Here is a 15,369-nt window from a genome sequence, read left to right on the forward strand (position 1 = left end):
GCCGGTAGAAGTGATTAAACTGTTTTGAAGTCAGGTCATGCAATAGTTTCCGCTGAAAAGTAAATTTATCCTGTGTCTTCCTACCCGTGAATCTCATTGTTACCTCAAATTAATATGCTCGGGTGGGCCTGCTTTTCCCTCCTGAATTCGTGAGATTCATTGGCTGAGGTCAGCAGTAATGAAAAAAACCAACAGCCCATCATTGGGCCCAACCAATCCCAAGAGCCCCAGGGAACATGTTTGGAATACATGTTTTTCTAGTCAATGTATTCGCTAGGAGGAATCCACGAGAGAATACAGTGAGTGGGGTAATGAGGAAACATATTTAAAGATATACAGTAGTTCTTTCTTCCTTATTTTAACATTACACAAACTTGCTATTGAGTGTGAAATTCAACAACGAAATTAATATTTTTTCTGAGTCCTATTTGCATAATTATGTTTTTTCTATATTTGTAGAATTAATAAAGTCGTTTATTCATTTGTCCATTAAAATACTTAAATAAATGGGATCTAAAATTGACCCCTGGGGGACACCACATACATAGCTTTGTTGATAATTTTACTTTTTTCCATATGTCGCAGAGGAAAAAATGAACCCCAATTTTCTGGTAATGTATGGACTAGTTGTATTGTAAGAAAAAGTACTTACAGTGTATCACAGAAGTGAGTACACCCTTCGCAATCCTGCAGATATTTGAGTATATCTTTTCATGGGACAACACTGACAAAATGACACTGATACAATGAAAAGTAGTCTGTGTGCAGCTTATATAATAGAGTTCATTTATTTTCCCCTCAAAATGACTGATAATATAGCCATTAATATGTAAACCCCTGGCAACAAAAGTGAGTACACCACATAGGAACTACGTCCATCCCTAAATGTCCAAATTGAGTACTGCTTGTCATTTCCCCTCCAAAATGTCATGTGACTCATTACAGGAGTGCTGTCAGCATTGCTGCAGAGATTGAAGAGGTGGGGGGTCAGCCTGTTAGTGCTCAGACCATACGCTGTACTCTACACCAAATTGGTGAGCATGGCTGTCACCCCAGAAGGAAGCCTCCTCTGAAGACGGTACACAAGAAAGCTCGCAAACAGTTTGCTGAAGACATGTCAACAAAGCACATGGATTACTGGAACCATGTCCTATGGTCTGATGAGACGAAGATTAATTTGTTTGGTTCCAATGGTCTCAAGCAGTGTGTCGGCGACCAGGTGAGGAGTCCAAAGATAAGTGTGTCATGCCTACAGTCAAGTATTGTAGTGGGAATGGCAGGCGGGGGGGACTGGGTTTGAACCCCACGACCTCTCGTACCAAAGTCAGCGACTACATGGTTACCATGCACATTTTACCCATTCACGCACCAATGGTGCTGCTGCCATCCCATTGGGAGCAAATGAGGGCTCAGTGCCCTTGCCCAAGGGCACTTCGACTGTGGGCAGTCGTAGCCGGGAATCGAACCGCTGAACCTTCGGTCCAAGGACAACTCCAGCTACCAACTGCGCCATATACTTGCTGGAGAGACAATGTCTCTAGGCTGGTTTCGTAATGCCTTGGGATCCCGTTCGAAGAGCTGATTGAAGTGGCTGGGGAGAGGGAAGTCTGGGCTTCCCTGCTGAAGCCACTTCCTCCGCGACCTGACCCAGATTAAGCGGTAGATACTGGATGTATGTATGGATGGATAACTAGACTAGAGCTTGTACTAACTATAACTATATATAACGATGACTATAGTATAACTCCTTGCATACCATTAACAGTGACAGACGTCCAATTCATTTAAACTGGGAAGACTGGCGGTGCCTGCCCATCTTTCATGGTTAAGAGAAAGTAATTTATTTAATAAATCTAGCGGCTCAAAAGTGCACGAGAAAGCTACTAAGTGCAATAACATATTCCAGTGGTGTACGCTGTTTCATAACAAGACTCTTCTGTATTGATGAGTGTTTCAGGGTCCATCTTAAAGACGAATCCTTGCAGCTCCTCTGGGTTGGATGCTGGCAAGGTGGCGGACAGGAGTCATTTAATAATTTATGTTCCCACAGAGCATCCATATTGCAGCCAAAGAGCTCCATAAGCCGCGCCCAGTGGTCTCCAAACCAAGAGAGAAACTTTCTAATGAATGAAAAACATGAGCGCGTTAGTGTTTTCTGATTTTGTACATTTTCTATTAATTCAGCAAATTTGCTCGTGTTGCTCAATGTGAATTAATTTTACTTTACTTATCATTATTTTCTATTCATTCCATTTATTGTAGTGACTACTACAGCTGCCTAACATAATTCACCCACGGAACTAATGTGGGGATGCTGTGTTCCGGAGGGCAACTTTTTGACGCGCGGTTTCCGGCAGAAAAGAGACACGAGCGCCCGACACAACACACACGAACTCAACTCACCAATCTACAAGACTCATTAACATCATCCGCTACATTATTTTTCTTTTATTATGATTTAATATCAATGTTGCTTTAACCTTCAAGCATATAAGGTTGCATCGACAGGTGTCTGGTTGCTATGCCAAATATGGCTTTAGGCAGGGGTGAAAGTGGGCCAGAACGGTAAGGAACGCAGTTCTGGTGTAAGATTCAGGGCCAGAACGCAGTTCCGGCATAATATTCAGGGCCGGAATGCTGTTTCGGTATGCAGTTCTTTGATTCCGAAAATATGAGGGCAACTGTCAGAACGCTATGTCAAAAAAAATTTTTTTTTTAATGCTAAGCTGCCACACATGCATTTCATCTCCAAGAAGAAAACAATCTACCAACATCAGATTTACATACACAAGTGTTAACAGCAAGCATAATAAAGTGCTTGTGTAGCGTAATCCATTTCCAACAATATTTTTTTATTTATTTTATTCCACGAACGGCATGGAGGTTTCCCCTAGCTGCTGCAGTTATCGGAGTCTGATGATGATGAGTCACGGCAATGCGCGAATGCACGCAGCAAAGCAAAACGCCTGGACTCGTTTATCCATTTAATTGGCTGACATACTGACATGTGATCAGAAGAGATAGTTAGCTCGATTGGTTCAAATGTGCATGTTTTCTGGAACAGCAAAAAAAAAAAAAAGAATTGATGCGACGGAAAAAAGGCAATGAAACATAAAATGGATCAAATCTTTAAGAGCAACGAAAGAGTTGACGAGGCTTATTTATCATATTTAGTTTTATTTGCTCTGATGGGGAGGTTCAGAACATCTTAGCTGTCAACATGCACTTTGGACTTATATTTATTTATGTTAGGATACTTATTCATTTGCTTATGATTTAAAAAAGTCAATGTTTGCGCGATCGTCAAAATATATTCCATTTCACTCTGCATAATATAAGTCATTTGTACTTATTTTTCTGAATGTATGTTACTTATATCTTTATTTAAAAAAAAATAAAAAAGTAAATTTTTACATTAACTTCAATTTTAATATACATCTTAAATAGTTAAAATTGAGATTTGGCATTTAGTATGTGAGGAAATGAGGGAAAATAAAAATTAGGAGATGGAGGTTGGGGTTATTGCTGTTTTTGCTAACTTTTATTTTGCAAATCATTAAGAAAATACAAGTTTGAATGAAAATCCGTTTTTGTAGGTGTTATAGAAATAACTGTGCTAAAACAGTTTTTCTTTGCATTTCAGTAGTTTAAGAGGTTTGACCCCCCCCCCCCCCCCTCAAAAAAATTGAAAGAAATAAAAAACAATTCTGGCTCCGTGGCAACCTTTATGTTGGGGAGTTCCGGCAAGGAATTCTATCCACTTTCACCCCTGGCTTTAGGTAATTTAAATTGAATGTGTTACTCACGGTTTAGACATATAAACCGTATAAATTGTGGTCTGCAAAAACTAGAACGTAGTCTCACATTGGGTCTGCTCTTAACGTGGAAATACATCTTTAGCTACTATACTATGTCCATCTTCTGTTAAGCATATGCAACGGTTGCATTCCAAAAACAGTTTGAGTCGCCCTCGCTCACTATCTTAAGGGCTGTTCCGTTACTCTAAACAGCTGAATGAACTTGGTGTGATCGACCCTTGACGGCTTACTGATCAAGTCAACAACGATGGTAACTCCAGAGCTGTAAATATCCCACGATGCATTGCAGTGGTGCGGTGCACGGAAAATATGTCCATGTGGTGGCGATAATAAACCTCAAACACTGTTGGCTGCTGTCTATTTCTAATCAGGAAACAACTCTACAACTAAAACTATTGTCAACTAAACTTAAAGTAGGTTAAATGTATTTAAAAAAAAAAAAAAACTGTCGACAAATTATATACAAGTTTCCGAGGTACTTTCGCTTAAGTTCTGTATTTCTGCTCGCGACTTCCGTTTTACATTTTCTCTAACCAAAACAACAGTGGAGCTGGAGTGGCATTACTCATCAAAATCCATCAAGAAAGACAATTTGGAAATACCGCATCTATCTGCCATCATCACGACTTGTGAGGACAACATGTTCATGAAGGCAGACGTGGAACCAAGCCCATTCCACCACAAAGACCAGGTGTTTATGTCGCCATGTTGCCACTGTGTTATGAAGGTATGTTCTTCCTATCCCTGCATGTTCATGTGCTCAATGCTCCAAAAATGCAAAAACTACAATCTTGTGCATGAAACAACTTGTTGTCTTTGATATGGTTATTACGATGATGATTGTAATTATGATGTTTAATATTATTTACTAGAGGTGTGCATCGGCACTGCCCTCAAGATTCGATTCGATTCGGAGGGCCACGATTCGATTCGATTCAGAGGGTCACGATTCGATTTGGTTCGATTCGGCAATGCATCGCGAGGCATTAAAGCCTGGGATGCATTAAAATTCTAAAGCAAAGCATATTTTTTGTGAATCATGAGGCAACACAAGCGGTCTGACATTAAACAACTTTTTATTGGCTCTTGTGTCACTCCTGGTTGAAGTCAAATGAAAATACTTTCATATATATTAAAAAAAAAAAACAGATCACAGCATTTAATTAGTGCTTTGAATGAGACCAGGGCTTTCTCTTTTTTTTTTTACACACAGTAGCAGCCTTTCACACAGTGCAACATCTGAACTCCTGTGCAAAATCAGTAATAACAGTCACTGTATTTTAGTCACAACGACCCATCAATAAAAATATCCAACTAAATATTAAAGAAAACGACAAAGAAAATATTGTAGTGCAGCAGCATCTTTATCGCAATATCAATCCAGGGATCAGTTCAGTTGCAAACAAAACAACTAAATTGCAATGTAGAACAAAAATCAAATGTAGGCCTAGCCCACTATATATGTGCAATAGAGGTTATATCAGGCCTAACAAATCCACCCCGACCCGACACGGCCCGCTGGTATTGAAGCCCGACCCAGCCCGAGCCCGATCAATTAACAAAATTTGCAGGCCCAGCCTGAAAAACCCGATTTTTTTTTTTTTTTTTTTTGAAGTGACGCGGAAAAAAAAACAGCAGCAGCAATTATTTTCATTTCTTCGAGTTGGCAGAAAAAATGCAAGTTTTCTTAATGTTTAAATAGTCTACATATTTTTATGATCCTTATAAAAGCATTTACACAACGAAATAACGCTGGGAAGGTTTAATATAAAAAAAAAAAAACATGCGGGCCACGGCGTTCATGTGCGTGCACAAGCAAATGCACAATACAGAGAGCCTGCTCTTGGTTTTATCCCTTTTTTTTTTTTTTTTTTTTAAATAATTTATTAGTCCGGCGCGGCGGCCAGGGCCCAAAATGTTAATCGGGTTCGGGCACAAGATCTAATCTCTAAGAGATAGGACATAACATAACAATGGCTGAGGCGGAGAAAGAGGGAGCGAGAAAGATTATTGATGCACCTAAGAAATTGAAAGCAGACATCTGGAGACATTTTGGCTTCTACGAGGTTGGTGGGAAACTTGACAAGAGTTATGCGGTGTGTAAAAAATGAAACATGAGAATAATAATACAAATAGGGAAACCAAATCCGTTGCATCACCGGAATTGCGCAGGGAAGATTTTTTAACGTACTTATATATTTTAAAATGCGCTGAATCGATTCGGCTTGTTGCCCGCATCGAATCGAATCGTCCATGCCCCGCATCGGGATGCATCGCCGCATCGATTATTGTTGACACCACTATTATTTACTACAACTACTGTACTGCTGTGGCTGCAACACATGCTATCTGATGCTAGCCTGTTGCTAATCAGTATGTGTAGGATGTTTCAATTAGACTACAATTCTGTGTTTTGCTTCACAGCTGAGATATCATTAGCATCGCCGATGCTAGTTATACAACGATAAAGAAATGGAAAACAAACAGTCATCTACTACAAGTCATACATAGGCTTCTTACCCTAAATGCATAAATGCAAGTGTTACAAGTTTTTGTTCGTTTGATTAAAGGTGGAAAATGCCTTTTGGCAAGGGAAGACAACTTGATGTGCCTCACAACACTTACAGTACGTTGATGGACATATATCGAGACTATGTGCATTCTACTTTGATGACTTATGCTCCACCTTCGTGAATATTTTTCTAATAAATTTATAATTTGTGATCTATTCATCTGTTTTGCACTTGCTCCAATCGATTTAAATAAAACAAGAAATGGAATCATGTTGTGCAAACGTTTTATTGCGATCAATATCTGCAATAAAAAAGAATGACATACTATTTGTGTTTATATGTACATGTGGGATGAGGTCATAATAATCTAAACAGGTGAGCAATACCTTGTAGTATTTCCTTGTTACACAAAATCTGTGTCAGCACTTCTGCATTTGGCAACTGTAATGTTATTTGTAATTTTGCCTCATTTTGGTCACTCAAGTGGCCGGCATATCAATCTGCACCTTATGTTAACACAGGCTGCACAGCTTGTTAGAATTTTGTCCACGAACGATCAACGAAGTGGTAAGAACAAACGCACAACACAGAAAGTCCTGGAGCTTCATCTATGTCATGCTCAAGGGCGTAGGTTTGCATAGGGATGGTAGGGACATGACACTACCAATTTTTCAGGATGGTCAAATTGTCACCACCAACTTATAAGCAACCTTATTTGCATTATAAAATGAGTTCAGTTATAGGTTATAGGTAATTTAGCAAGGGCGTAGGTTTGCATAGGGACGGTAGGGACATAACACTACCAACATTTCAGCATGTTTAAATTGTCCCCACCAACTTTTAAGCAACCTTATTTGCATTGTATAATCACTTTAGTTATATAGGTAATTTAGAATGTCTTCCCAAATGTTGTAAGGATAGAATTGACCCTACCGTCATTAAGTGATTTCCATTATGTTCCGACTTACATTTACATCTTTTGACTTGCTGAATGTTCCAGTCCATTTTTTTCCCTCAAACGCACATTTGATTGGCTGATGACTTGACCCCCCCACCTCCCAACACACGCACTCATAACCCTCAGAAAAATGCAACATGTCGACAACATTCCACCTCCTCCGGCCCCTTTGAATTTTTTTTTCGACCATTAGCAGTATGAATTTTTTTTTCGACCACTAGCAGTAGCAGCTCTGTAAATAATGTAAAAATAAATCAATGTTGTGGAGGTGGGGAACACACCACTAATTTTGCTACTAAAACCCCAACCACAGAGTTAACATTAAACTGTGTGAATTTGTTAACCTGGAAAATACAGGTAGGAAGCTGTTAACATTTATTAGACTTACTAACCCTTTTTTTGTTGTTGTTGATCCCTGACTATGAATTTTTTTTCGGTTATATTCAATTGCTTTGTTTAGACACACAATGTTGAGTGGTCTTAAGACAAATGTTTATTTTTTGCATTCCTGAATAGTTAAGGGATGATTAATACGTGTATGTTAATATAATTTCTGTTCAAATATTGCAATTTAAATTTGCTAAGAAAATCCAGACATTTATTCTGGAAGTTTTCAAAATGTTTCAGTAGTTTTTGAAAACAATGGTCTGAATCGAACGGTTATTACCTTAACCAATACACATTAAAGAATAAGTCAATACAGATTTATTTTGTTTATCACCTGAACCAATACACATTAGAGTACAAGTCAATACAGCTTCATTTTGCATTGATAATTTAGCCTATCAATTAATTAGGTTCAAATTCATGAGAAATGTTGCCCTGACCCCCGTTCACCCAATCTGTTTGGTCTTATAAATGTCCGGTCCCCAGCAAAAAGTGGACATGGAGGTTATGCTGTTTTATCGTCCCTACCAACGTTGAGACCAAACCTACAACCTTGGTCATGCTGAATCAATTTTTGGAGATTCCGTAGCTTCCTATGGTTAGATTTTGCCATTGTAACTTTGTCTACACACTGCTGACTTCAACCGCACTTCATGTTGTTCTGTTTGTCCGTGGCAGAAAATGTCAGAGATGGTGCCGCCAATGTTTCGCTCAGGAAACTTGTCTATAAGGTAAAGACAAATAAGTAAATCAATAATGAATTGCCCTAATAAAATTTGATACAAAACTAATAATTCAGTTACCGACGTATTGCCATCAAGAGCAGAATATGTCTCCGTCTTAATGACATGAGTCTCTGTATATTTTGTGTGATTTGGAATAGGCAGCATAGCGCTACTCCTACAACATGTGGTTGATCCATGATTGTCCGGCCTGAGAGGGAACGAGGGTAAGTGTGCTCCATTTACCTCTTTCAATCCCCCTCCGCTAACTTTCCCTCTGCCCTCCAAGCGGCCTCCGTGTGACATCATAGGAAGGGCTGAGGGCAAGTGAGCGAGGGCGACTCAAACTGTTTTTGAAACGCAGCCAAGGATTTTGCCCGTGACAACTTTTAGTAAACATAACTAAAATAAATACATACTGGTAGATGAATTAATACATTGGTAGGGTATATTACTACAAATTACAGTACATAATGTAAAAAAAAAAAAAAATAATAATAATAAATCATTTTCGATTTGTGTAGTTGGACTATATTATATTTTTGTTCTATCTATATAGCTATAACTGTTCCGGATACGTCAAACTCTACTTCAATTGTGATGTTTCTATTTTAAAACACAAAAAAACAGTCTTTAAATATTTTTTCCAAACTAATAAAACATGTCTTTTCTGTTTCAAGTTGATATATGGCGGAAAACACAGACAAGGCTGAAAAAGCAGTTTCTGCTTGTTTGATAGAACAATATGTCTATATGCTGCCATAGCATTATCATGGCGCTTTATGCCCCAGGAGAATTTTTGTCCGTTTTACCCTGGAGACCCCCCTTTACAGACACTGCGCAACTGCTTTTGTTTCAACCCAGCCATAAAAATAAGTTAATTATATTTATTATTTGAAATGTCTAGCATTTTTACCATAGAATCTTAATTGATGTCAAATATTTAGTTAAAAAAAAAGACTTTAAAAAATTATTCACTCGCATATTTTCAACTTTTAAACTATGTCACAGTTAAAATTTTTTTTCACATTTTCCCTGATATTTTAAATAATAAAGAATCGATCCAAACAAAGAAAAATTAAAGGAAAAAAAAAAAGTGTAAAAATGTAAATATTTGAAAAAGAACATCTCAACTACTCCTTGTTGTCTGTGAATTCTGCATCACGACTCTTGTTACCCTTGTACCGTGTTTCACCCATAAAATCCCCACCAAGTCCAGCTTTGGCTATTCACTGCTGTGTCTTGACACTCGGTGATACATGCTACACGGAGTTTTTGGATCGAAACAAGGTAAGCACGCAACAATACCTTGTTAAAATATTGTTTTCCAGTGATGTATCACACATGCACATAGGAAATTTTGAAATATGGCCAAACTTCAAGTCACCTTTGTGTTTTCCGCCATATGTATTCTCGTCCAAAAGACTAAGACGACAATTCAAAGGGGTGTAAAAAACACCACTAGGTTGAAATAAATACCAAGACCCGCAGCATCCCTTGAGGACCAACTTTTAGACCCCTGCTCTAGAACACCGTGATTAATTTATATTTCTTAGCTCTGACAGGATTTTAACATGCTTTACTGTCATTTCTCCTCCCTCCTCACCTTCCTCTCCTGAATATAGATGTGCCCACCTGCCAGTTATTTAACGGTAATCCCATGCTGTTTAAACTAACATCTCACCTACTGAATGATAGCTAACCATCAACGAGTCTCCTGACACCGAGTATTAGAAAGCGACCTTACCGCCTTTGCTCAAAAAAGGAGGCTCTAAATCCGTCTGACCTCGCACACATTGTGTGTCGAAAATGGATCAGCTGGCGCTGGAGGGAACACTTGTTCCTTCCAAATGTCAAGTTTGCTTTGCAGCTGCCACACACACACACACAGATTGTCACACACACATTCCAACTTTACATGTCCACCAGCAAGCTGACCACCGAGGCGAGCTAATTACAATTAGCCGCTAATCGGCATTCGGTGAAGACATCCCTTCCGGGGAATAATGGCGGCGTCTGCGTCTGGTTAGCAGACAGCCGCACCTCTTGCCAAGCGGGAGACTTTTCCAAAGGTGACGGATGGACTTGCTCTGACTCGGTAGCTCAAAGTGAAGCAGGCCTGAGCTGTCACCGCTGATATGTCACGTCACAAATAATTGCTCTGAAATAGATGGAGGAAGAGCGGCGTGTGCTCGGGGTCGAAAGGTTTTCTCTTGAAATGCAGTAGGTCAATAAAACATGGGTACTTCTGTTGGTGAAATCATCCAGTGACATTTCTTTAAAGTAAATTATATATGACAAAACAATTTGATGGGCAAACAAAACTGAATCTCTGAAACCTGTGTCACTCTAATGAATCTCCTTGTTTCAAAAGAAAGTTGCCTGTTTAATTGGCTGACATACTGACATGTGATCAGCATGGATAGTTAGCTCTGATTGGTACCAATACACATGTTTTCTGGGACCAAAAAAAAGCACAAGCTAGTTGAAATAATGTGATAACAAACCAGCAATGCAACAGAAAATTGATCAGATCTGTAAGAGAAAGGAAAGAGTTGACTTATTTTATTTTCTCTGATGGGGAGGTTCAGAACATCATGTTAACCCTATAATGCCTGACCTGAGAAATAATGAACAGAAAATTCAGATTTTTTTCAACTCGAGAGCTTCATGTGTTCCTTAACGTAGGCCTGTCGCGATAACAAATTTTAGTGTGCGATAATTTATTTCATAAATTATTGCGATATGCGATATTATTGCACCCCCCCAATTAAAAAAAAAATACAATAACACTGTAAGAATACAGTATATATTAATAGATCATGTGCACCCATTTAAATGCAATAAATGTTTACGCTTAAATTAAAAAATACTTTTTAGGAAAAGACAACAATGTTAATACTGCACAGAAACACAGAAGAAATAAAATGTGTTTTTTAAGAAAAATAAAATTCCACTTAATAATTTAAGCACCTAGGCAAATGAAAACGTTTCGCCTCATAGCTTCTGCTATGGCGTTTCATGTGTAATACAGTGGTACCTCTACATACGGAGTTAATTCGTTCCAGGAGCTTGTTTGTAAGTCGAAATGGTCGTATGTCAAGCAGGATTTTCCCATAAGAATACATTATAATTCCAATAATTCATTCCACAGCCCAAAAACCCACATGACATCCTAAATAAATACTGCTGTTACAATTGCAAATAGCAATTACAATGAGCAAAACAAATAAAATATGAATAAAAATCAGAATAACAATAATATAATAATAGCAATAATAACAATAATACAGCACAGTACCTGTAATTATGTAACGAATCGGCTTCCAATGTGGCGGACTTTTTTTTTGTGTACCTGAACCCACCGCGTAATGTGGCGGACTTTTTTTAGTGTACCTGAACGCACCGCGGGGCTGACTGTGAGCAGGAGAGCCCTATTTTACTTTCTGTTTCGATCCTGGCGTCAACAGCAGTGGACACTCGGTGAGTTGATGGAATAAATGATTTGAAACCTGACGAAGCTGGCGATTTCTTAGGCGATGTTACCACAATGAGAACTGTTACCTTAACTTATAAAGACTGGCGAACGGAGGGGGACCGCCGGCCGAGAGCGGCATTTTACGACCGAGTTCATGGATGCCTACTTATATTTTGCTATCATTAATGTCTTCATTTCAATGGTAAGCGTCACCTTTTCTTTTTTTTGCTCCACCTGCACTAAACTTAAACTGCACTACACTAAAAACAGAACTAAAATGCATTTTGTGTAGTTGGTAACAAGGAAGCCGAACTTTTAACAGCACGTCAGGCGCACGCGCGCACGCAGGTGCACGCGAGGCGATATATCGCAGCGGGAAAATTATCGCCTTCGTTTTTATTTACCGTGCGATAAATGGAATTATTGCATATTGCGACAGGCTTACCTTAACGTAACATAACTAAAAATAAATTGAACATTAAAAAAAAAAAAAAAAATCTCTAATTTGATACATTAAGCATTACATCAAAGACTTCATAATATATTGATGGGACACGGGGCTGATTAATAGGGGGCCTATTGCCATCAAAGCTGACCGAGTGGAAACACAGACAAAAGAGCTTGTTACGTTGAAGATTCTTGTGAATAAATGCTTAAATCACTGAATTCTTTATAGTTATGGGCGTAAAACAGTCACCACTTTCACCCCTGGCTTTAGGTAATTTAAATTGAATGTGTTACTCACGGTTTAGACATATAAACCGTATAAATTGTGGTCTGCAAAAACTAGAACGTAGTCTCACATTGGGTCTGCTACTACTACTACTACTAAAAAAAAAAAAAAAAAAAAAAAAAAAAAAAAAACAACAAAAAAAAAAAACGGGCAGTTAGCATTTATTTTACGTAAATAAATAGTCTTTAAGCCACAGTGGCGCCGCAAGCTTTTTCCTTGAAAATTCTTGTGAATTAATGCGTAAATCCCTGAATCCTTTATAGATATGGACGTAAAAGTCTCGATTCGTTGTTAAAAGAGCAAAGAACCGGGCAGTTAGCATTTATTTTACGTAAATGTGTCAAATGTGCTGCTAGTCTTTAAGCCACTGTGGCACCGCCTTATCACCACAAAGAGCTTTTTACATTGAATTTTTTTGTGAATAAAATCTTAAATCCCTGAATTCTTTATAGATATGAACGTAAAACAGTCTAGATTCTTGGTTAAAAGCAACAACAACAAAAAAACAAAACAAAAAAAACGTGCAGTTAGCATTTGAGATGTCCGGATCGATCGGCATCCCGATCAATCGGGTCCGATCACATCATTTTCAATGTATCGGAATCGGAAAAAAAATATCGGCCATGCCTTTTTTTAATATATATATATATTTTTTAATTAAATCGTTTTCTAATTGTATTTAACGTTATAGACATAATATGTTACTCATCCAGAGTCTTTAGTTTAGGCTTAAGGTAGGGTAATCAAATTTATCTCGATAACGGCGGTAATAAGTTTTGTTAAAAAAGTATCACGTTAAAATATTTAACGCAATTAATGCATGCATTGCACGACCCACTCACGCATTGTCGCGCTCAATCTGTAATGGCGCCATTTTACCTATATAGAGAGATAGAAGGCAGTGTTAAATGAGTAGAGTGAATTTTGGCAGCCTTTGGAGGCTTATTGTAATTGGCTAAAGCCTTACAATCCCCTCTCCCTACGATTAGAAATATCATGGGAAGCAATGTGGGGAAGCAAGGTAGCAATAGATCTTTTTATTAACACCATATTTTATTTCCCAACACAGAGAAGATATATCAATTGGTAGCACTACGCACAGTCATGGCTCCACTTCCAATCATGCATTGGGGCATGGCTACAGTATCATTTACTGAAAGCTCAACAAATACACTAAATGGCAATATTTAGTCACAATATACAAAGTCACAAGTCTTTCTATCCGTGGATCCCTCTCACAGAAAGAATGTTAATAATGTAAATGCCATCTTGAGGATTTATTGTCATAATAAACAAACACAGTACTTATGTACTGTATGTTGAATGTATATATTTGTCTGAGTTTTATTCATTTTTTTCTTAATGCATTGCCAAAATGTATATGATCGGAAAAAATTATCGGGAATGATTGGAATTGAATCGGGAGCAAAAAAAAGCAATCGGATCAGGAAATATCGGGATCGGCAGATACTCAAACTAAAACGATCGGGATCGGATCGGGAGCAAAAAAACATGATCGGAACAACCCTAGTTAGCATTTATTTTGCGTGAATATGTCGAAAGTGCTGCTAGTCTTTAAGTCACTGTGGCACTGCCTTATCTCTACAAAGAGCTTTTTACGTTGAAAATTCTTGTGAATAAATGCGTAAATCCCTGAATCCTTCATAGATGTGAACGTGAAACAGTCTTGATTCTTGGTTAAAAGCAAAAAAATCGGGCAGTTAGCATTTATTTTACGTAAATATTGCGGATTATGCAGCCAAAGACGTAGAGGTTAATTTCTCCCATTGATTTTTTTTCATGTTTCAAAATGCATGCATGGTACGAAAAATATAATAATTACCTTGAATCAAACAAATCACTCCTGAGACAATCCTTCCTGCTTGTATGCGGTACAGCTTTCGTACTTTTTCAACCTAAAGCCGTCGTTGGATTGCTGCATGTGTTTGAGACCGACTAAAGCGGAGTGTGGGACGGCATACGTTCCGTCAAAAACATTATGAAGTCTATGATGACATGCAGCCCTCGTGGTAAAACAAATATAACTCCAGTGAGATTGAACGCAATAAGGTTTTAAACACTTTGTATTACTGCAATGAGGTCCAGAAATGCTGGTCTTTGGACTTATTTTTGTTCAGTGACCTGTCATGATCTGCAAATAAGTTCTTTAAAAATCAAACAATGTGATTTTCTGTTTTTTTTTAATTTCCACATTCTGTTTCGTTTCTCATTGTTGAGGTTTACCATGTTGACAATTACAGCCCTCTCTAATATTCAAGTGGGAGTATACATACATATATTATATATATATATATTTATATATATATCCCCTTGAACATTGCAACCTTTCGCCACATTTCAGGCTTCAAACATAAAGATATAAAATTTAAATTTTTTTGTCAAGAATCAACAACAAGTGGGACACAATCGCGAACTGGAACAAAATTTATTGGATAATTTAAACTTTTTTAACAAATAAAAAACTGAAAAGTGGGGCGTGCAATATTATTCGGCCCCCTTGCGTTAATACTTTGTAGCGCCACCTTCAGCTGCAAGTCGCTTGGGGTATGTTTCTATCAGTTTTGCACATCGAGAGACTGACATTCTTGCCCATTCTTCCTTGCAAAACAGCTCGAGCTCAGTGAGGTTGGATGGAGAGTGTTTGTGAACAGCAGTCTTCAGCTCTTTCCACAGATTCTCGATTGGATTCAGGTCTGGACTTTGACTTGGCCATTCTAACACCTGGATACGTTTATTTTT

The sequence above is a fragment of the Corythoichthys intestinalis genome, chromosome 9 (assembly GCF_030265065.1).
Source record: "Corythoichthys intestinalis isolate RoL2023-P3 chromosome 9, ASM3026506v1, whole genome shotgun sequence".
NCBI lineage: Eukaryota > Metazoa > Chordata > Actinopteri > Syngnathiformes > Syngnathidae > Corythoichthys > Corythoichthys intestinalis.